The sequence below is a fragment of the Triticum urartu genome, chromosome 3A (genome assembly GCF_056163025.1).
Source record: "Triticum urartu cultivar PI428250 chromosome 3A, HENAU_Tu73, whole genome shotgun sequence".
Taxonomy (NCBI): domain Eukaryota; kingdom Viridiplantae; phylum Streptophyta; class Magnoliopsida; order Poales; family Poaceae; genus Triticum; species Triticum urartu.
The window spans coordinates 106,567,364-106,575,644 of NC_141875.1; positions in this window are offsets into that span (position 1 = coordinate 106,567,364).

Below are 8,281 nucleotides of genomic sequence, written 5' to 3' on the forward strand. Positions count from 1 at the left end.
TATGACCGAGGTGTGTTTCTGTGGAGGGGGACACCGCACACGGCTAACAGAAACTTTGGTGTGTCTTTGGGTTACCCCCCCTCCCACATATATAAAAGGGGGAGGGAGGAGGAGGCCGGCCAGGGGGAGGAGGCGCGCCATGGAGGGGGCAATCCTACTCCAAGTAGGATTCGGCCCCGCCCTTTCCTATTCCAACAAGGAGAAGGGGGGGAAGTGAGGGAGGAGAGAAGGAAAGGGGGGCCACCCCCCTAGTCCAATTCGGTTTGGGCTGGGGGGGGGGGGGCGTGCGCCCTGCCTTGGCCTGCCCCCTCTCTTCCACCAATAGGCGCATGAGGCCCAATAACCTCCCGGTACTCCGGAAAATACTCGATACACCTTGGAACTATTCCGGTGTCCGAATATAGTCATCCAATATATCAATCTTAATGTCTCGACCACTTCGAGACTCCTTGTCATGTCAGTGATCTCATCCGGGACTCTGAACTACCTTCGGTACATCAAAACACATAAACTCATAATACCGATCGTCATCAAACGTTAAGCGTGCGGACCCTACGGGTTCGAGAATTATGTAGACATGACCGAGACTCATCTCAGGTCAATAACCAATAGCAAAACCTGGATGCTCATATTGGCTCCCACATATTCTACGAAGATCTTTATTGGTCAAACCACATAACAACATACGTTGTTCCCTTTGTCATCGGTATGTTACTTGCCCGAGATTCGATCGTCGGTATCATCATACCTAGTTCAATCTCGTTACCGGCAAGTCTCTTTACTCATTCCGTAGTGCATCATGTTGGGGAACGTAGTAATTTCAAAAAAATTCCTACACACACGCAAGATCATGGTGATGCACAACAACGAGAGGGGAGAGTGTGATCTACGTACCCTTGTAGATCGACAACGGAAGCGTTAGCACAACGTGGTTGATGTAGTCGTACGTCTTCACGGCCCGACCAATCAAGCACCGAAACTACGGCACCTCCGAGTTCTAGCACACGTTCAGCTCGATGACGATCCCCGGACTCCGATCCAGCAAAGTGTCGGGGAAGAGTTCCGTCAGCACGACGGCGTGGTGACGATATTGATGTACTACTGTCGCAGGGCTTCGCCTAAGCACCGCTACAATATTATCGAGGACTATTGTGGAAGGGGGCACCGCACACGGCTAAGAATATGATCACGTGGATCAACTTGTGTGTCTAGGGGTGCCCTCTGCCTCCGTATAAAAAAGGATCAAAGGGGGGGGGTGCGGCCGGCCAGGAGAGGGCGCGCCAGGAGGAGTAGGATTCCCCCCTTTCCTAGTTGGAATAGGATTCGGGAGGGGGAAAGAGGAGAGAGAGAAGGAAGGGGGGCGCCGGCCCCCTCTCCTTGTCCTATTCGGACTAGGGGGGGAGGGGCGCGCGGCCCAGCCCTGGCCACCTCTCCTCTCTTCCACTAAAGCCCACTAAGGCCCATATACCTCCCGGGGGGTTTCGGTAACCTCCCGGTAATCCGGTAAAATCCCGATTTCAGCCGGAACACTTCCGATATCCAAATATAGGCTTCCAATATATCAATCTTTATGTCTCGACCATTTCGAGACTCCTCGTCATGTCCGTGATCACATCCGGGACTCCGAACAAACTTCGGTACATCAAAATGCATAAACTCATAATATAACTGTCATCAAAACCTTAAGCGTGCGGATCCTACGGGTTCGAGAACAATGTAGATATGACCGAGACATGTCTCCGGTCAATAACCAATAGCGGAACCTGGATGCTCATATTGGCTCCTACATATTCTACGAAGATCTTTTATCGGTCAGACCGCATAACAACATACGTTGTTCCCTTTGTCATCGGTATGTTACTTGCCCGAGATTCGATCGTCGGTATCTCAATATCTAGTTCAATCTCGTTACCGGCAAGTCTCTTTACTCGTTCCGTAATACATCATCTCACAACTAACTCATTAGTTGCAATGCTTGCAAGGCTTATGTGATGTGCATTACCGAGAGGGCCCAGAGATACCTCTCCGACAATCGGAGTGACAAATCCTAATCTCGAAATACGCCAACCCAACATGTACCTTTGGAGACACCTGTAGAGCACCTTTATAATCACCCATTTACGTTGTGACGTTTGGTAGCACACAAAGTGTTCCTCCGGCAAACGGGAGTTGCATAATCTCATAGTCATAGGAACATGTATAAGTCATGAAGAAAGCAATAGCAACATACTAAACGACCGGGTGCTAAGCTAATGGAATGGGTCATGTCAATCAGATCATTCACCTAATGATGTGATCTCGTTAATCAAATAACAACTCTTTGTCCATGGTTAGGAAACATAACCATCTTTGATTAACGAGCTAGTCAAGTAGAGGCATACTAGTGACACTCTGTTTGTCTATGTATTCACACATGTATTATGTTTCCGGTTAATACAATTCTAGCATGAATAATAAACATTTATCATGATATAAGGAAATAAATAATAACTTTATTATTGCCTCTAGGGCATATTTCCTTCAGTCTCCCACTTGCACTAGAGTCAATAATCTAGATTATACAGTAATGATTCTAACACCCATGGAGCCTTGGTGCTGATCATGTTTTGCTCGTGGAAGAGGCTTAGTCAACGGGTCTGCTACATTTAGATCCGTATGTATCTTGCAAATCTCTATGTCTCCCACCTGGACTAGATCCCGGATGGAATTGAAGCGTCTCTTGATGTGCTTGGTTCTCTTGTGAAATCTGGATTCCTTTGCCAAGGCAATTGCACCAGTATTGTCACAAAAGATTTTCATTGGACCCGATGCACTAGGTATGACACCTAGATCGGATATGAACTCCTTCATCCAGACTCCTTCATTTGCTGCTTCCAAAGCAGCTATGTATTCCGCTTCACACGTAGATCCCGCCACGACGCTTTGTTTAGAACTGCACCAACTGACAGCTCCACCGTTTAATGTAAACACGTATCCGGTTTGCGATTTAGAATCATCCGGATCAGTGTCAAAGCTCGCATCAACGTAACCATTTACGATTAGCTCTTTGTCACCTCCATAAACGAGAAACATATCCTTAGTCCTTTTAAGGTATTTCAGGATGTTCTTGACCGTTGTCCAGTGATCCACTCCTGGATTACTTTGGTACCTCCCTGCTAGACTTATAGCAAGGCACACATCAGGTCTGGTACACAACATTGCATACATGATAGAGCCTATGGCTAAAGCATAGGGAACATCTTTCATTTTCTCTCTATCTTCTGCAGTGGTCGGGCATTGAGTCTGACTCAACTTCACACCTTGTAACACAGGCAAGAACCCTTTCTTTGCTTGATCCATTTTGAACTTCTTCAAAACTTTGTCAAGGTATGTGCTTTGTGAAAGTCCAATTAAGTGTCTTGATCTATCTCTATAGATCTTAATTCCTAATGTGTAAGCAGCTTCACCGAGGTCTTTCATTGAAAAACTCTTATTCAAGTATCCCTTTATGCTATCCAGAAATTCTATATCATTTCCAATTAGTAATATGTCATCCACATATAATATCAGAAATGCTACAGAGCTCCCACTCACTTTCTTGTAAATACAGACTTCTCCAAAAGTCTGTATAAAACCAAATGCTTTGATCACACTATCAAAGCGTTTATTCCAACTCCGAGAGGCTTGCACCAGTCCATAAATGGATCGCTGGAGCTTGCACACTTTGTTAGCTCCCTTTGGATCGACAAAACCTTCTGGTTGCATCATATACAACTCTTCTTCCAGAAATCCATTCAGGAATGCAGTTTTGACATCCATCTGCCAAATTTCATAATCATAAAATGCGGCAATTGCTAACATGATTCGGACAGACTTAAGCATCACTACGGGTGAGAAGGTCTCATTGTAGTCAATCCCTTGAACTTGCCGAAAACCTTTTGCGACAAGTCGAGCTTTGTAGACAGTAATATTACCGTCAGCGTCAGTCTTCTTCTTGAAGATCCATTTATGCTCAATCACTTGCCGATCATTCGGCAAGTCAACCAAAGTCCATACTTTGTTCTCATACATGGATCCCATCTCAGATTTCATGGCTTCAAGCCATTTTGCGGAATCTGGGCTCACCATCACTTCTTCATAGTTTGTAGGTTCATCATGATCTAGTAGCATGACTTCCAGAACAGGATTACCGTACCACTCTGGCGCGGATCTCACTCTGGTTGATCTACGAGGTTCAGTAGTATCTTGTTCTGAAGTTTCATGATCATTATCATTAGCTTCCTCACTAATTGGTGTAGGTGTCACAGAAACAGGTTTCTGTGATGTACTACTTTCCAATAAGGGAGTAGGTACAGTTACCTCGTCAAGTTCTACTTTCCTCCCACTCACTTCTTTCGAGAGAAACTCTTTCTCTAAAAAGTTTCCGAATTTTGCAACAAAAGTCTTGCCTTCGGATCTGTGATAGAAGGTGTATCCAATAGTTTCCTTTGGATATCCTATGAAGACACATTTCTCCGATTTGGGTTCGAGCTTATCAGGTTGAAGCTTTTTCACATAAGCATCGCAGCCCCAAACTTTCAGAAACGACAACTTTGGTTTCTTGCCAAACCACAGTTCATAAGGCGTCGTCTCAACGGATTTTGATGGTGCCCTATTTAACGTGAATGCAGTCGTCTCTAGAGCATATCCCCAAAACGATAGCGGTAAATCAGTAAGAGACATCATAGATCGCACCATATCTAGTAAAGTACGATTACAACGTTCGGACACGCCATTACGCTGTGGTGTTCTGGGTGGCGTGAGTTGCGAAACTATTCCACATTGTTTCAAATGTACACCAAACTCGTAACTCAAATATTCTCCTCCACGATCAGATCGTAGGAATTTTATTTTCTTGTTACGATGATCTTCAACTTCACTCTGAAATTCTTTGAACTTTTCAAACGTCTCAGACTTGTGTTTCATTAAGTAGATATACCCATATCTGCTTAAGTCATCTGTGAAGGTGAGAAAATAACGATATCCGCCACGAGCCTCAACATTCATCGGACCACATACATCTGTATGTATGATTTCTAACAAATCTGTTGCTCTCTCCATAGTACCGGAGAACGGTGTTTTTGTCATCTTACCCATAAGGCACGGTTCGCAAGTACCAAGTGATTCATAATCAAGTGGTTCCAAAAGCCCATCAGTATGGAGTTTCTTCATGCGCTTTATACCGATATGACCTAAACGGTAGTGCCACAAATAAGTTGCACTATCATTATCAACTCTACATCTTTTGGTTTCAACACTATGAATATGTGTGTCACTACTATCGAGATTTAATAAGAATAGACCACTCTTTAAGGGTGCATGAACATAAAAGATATTACTCATGTAAATAGAACAACCATTATTCTCTGATTTAAATGAATAACCGTCTCGCATCAAACAAGATCCAGATATTATGTTCATGCTTAACGCTGGCACCAAATAACAATTATTTAGGTCTAATATTAATCCCGAAGGTAGATGTAGAGGTAGCGTGCCGACTGCGATCACATCAACTTTGGAACCATTTCCCACGTGCATCGTCACCTCGTCCTTAGCCAATCTTCGCTTAATCCGTAGTCCCTGTTTCGAGTTGCAAATATTAGCAACAGAACCAGTATCAAATACCCAGGTGCTACTGCGAGCATTAGTAAGGTACACATCAATAACATGTATATCACATATACCTTTGTTCACCTTGCCATCCTTCTCATCCGCCAAATACTTGAGGCAGTTCCGCTTCCAGTGACCAGTCTGCTTGCAGTAGAAGCACTCAGTTTCAGGCTTAGGTCCAGGTTTGGGTTTCTTCTCTTGAGCAGCAACTTGCTTGCTGTTCTTTTTGAAGTTCCTCTTCTTCTTTCCTTTGCCCCTTTTCTTGAAACTAGTGGTCTTGTTGACCATCAACACTTGATGCTCCTTCTTGATTTCTACCTCCGCAACTTTCAGCATTGCGAAGAGCTCGGGAATAGTCTTATTCATCCCTTGCATATTATAGTTCATAACGAAGCTCTTGTAGCTTGGTGGCAGTGATTGGAGAATTCTGTCAATGATGCAATCATCTGGAAGATTAACTCCCAATTGAATCAAGTGATTATTATACCCAGACATTTTGAGTATATGCTCACTGACAGAACTGTTCTCCTCCATCTTGCAGCTATAGAACTTATTGGAGACTTCATATCTCTCAATCCGGGCATTTGCTTGAAATATTAACTTCAACTCCTGGAACATCTCATATGCTCCATGACGTTCAAAATGTCGTTGAAGTCCTGATTCTAAGCCATAAAGCATGGCACACTAAACTATCGAGTAGTCATCAGCTTTGCTCTGCCAGACGTTCATAACATCTGGTGTTGCTCCAGCAGCAGGCCTGGCACCCAGCGGTGCTTCCAGGACGTAATTCTTCTGTGCAACAATGAGGATAATCCTCAAGTTACGGACCCAGTCCGTGTAATTGCTACCATCATCTTTCAACTTAGCTTTCTCAAGGAACGCATTAAAATTCAACGGAACAACAATACATGCCATCTATCTACAATCAAACATAAATAAGCAAGATACTATCAGGTACTAAGTTCATGATAAATTTAGGTTCAATTAATCATATTACTTAAAGAACTCCCACTTAGATAGACATCCCTCCAATCCTCTAAGTGATTACGTGATCCAAATCAACTAAACCATGTCCTATCATCACGTGAGATGGAGTAGTTTCATTGGTGAACATCACTATGTTGATCATATCTACTATATGATTCACGCTCGACCTTTCGGTCTCCGTGTTCCGAGGCCATATCTGTATATGCTTGGCTCGTCAAGTATAACCTGAATATTCCGCGTGTGCAACTGTTTTGCACCCGTTGTATTTGAACGTAGAGCCTATCACACCCGATCATCACGTGGTGTCTCAGCACGAAGAACTTTCGCAACGGTGCATACTCAGGGAGAACACTTCTTGATAATTAGTGAGAGATCATCTTATAATGCTACCGTCAAACAAAGCAAGATAAGACGCATAAAAGATAAACATCACATGCAATCAATAAAAGTGATATGATATGGCCATCATCATCTTGTGCTTGTGTTCTCCATCTTTGAAGCACCGTCGTGATCACCATCGTCACCGGCGTGACACCTTGATCTCCATCGTAGCATCGTTGTTGTCTCGCCAATCTTATGCTTCCACGACTATCGCTACCGCTTAGTGATAAAGTAAAGCATTACAGTGCGATTGCATTGCATACAATAAAGCGACAACCATATGGCTCCTGCCAGTTGTCGATAACTCGGTTACAAAACATGATCATCTCATACAATAAAATTTAGCATCATGTCTTGACCATATCACATCACAACATGCCCTGCAAAAACAAGTTAGACGTCCTCTACTTTGTTGTTGCAAGTTTTACGTGGCTGCTACGGGCTTAAGCAAGAACCAATCTTACCTACGCATCAAAACCATAACGATAGTTTGTCAAGTTGGTGCTGTTTTAACCTTCGCAAGGACCGGGCGTAGCCACACTCGGTTCAACTAAAGTTGGAGAAACTGTCACCCGCTAGCCACCTTTGTGCAAAGCACGTCGGGAGAAGTGGTCTCGCGTAAGCGTACGCGTAATGTCGGTCCGGGCCGCTTCGTCCAACAATACCGCCGAACCAAAGTATGACATGCTGGTAAGCAGTATGACTTATATCGCCCACAACTCACTTGTGTTCTACTCGTGCATATAACATCAACATATAAAACCTAGGCTCGGATGCCACTGTTGGGGAACGTAGTAATTTCAAAAAATTTCCTACGCACACGCAAGATCATGGTGATGCACAGCAACGAGAGGGGAGAGTGTGATCTACGTACCCTTGTAGATCGACAACGGAAGCGTTAGCACAACGTGGTTGATGTAGTCGTACGTCTTCACGGCCCGACCGATCAAGCACCGAAACTATGGCACCTCCGAGTTCTAGCACACGTTCAGCTCGATGACGATCCCCGGACTCCGATCCAGCAAAGTGTCGGGGAAGAGTTCCGTCAGCACGACGGCGTGGTGACGATCTTGATGTACTACTGTCGCAGGGCTTCGCCTAAGCACCGCTACAATATTATCGAGGACTATGGTGGAAGGGGGCACCGCACACGGCTAAGAATATGATCACGTGGATCAACTTGTGTGTCTAGGGGTGCCCTCTACCTCCGTATATAAAGGATCAAAGGGGGGGGGGTGCGGCCGGCCAGGAGAGGGCGCGCCAGGAGGAGTCCTACTCCCTCCGG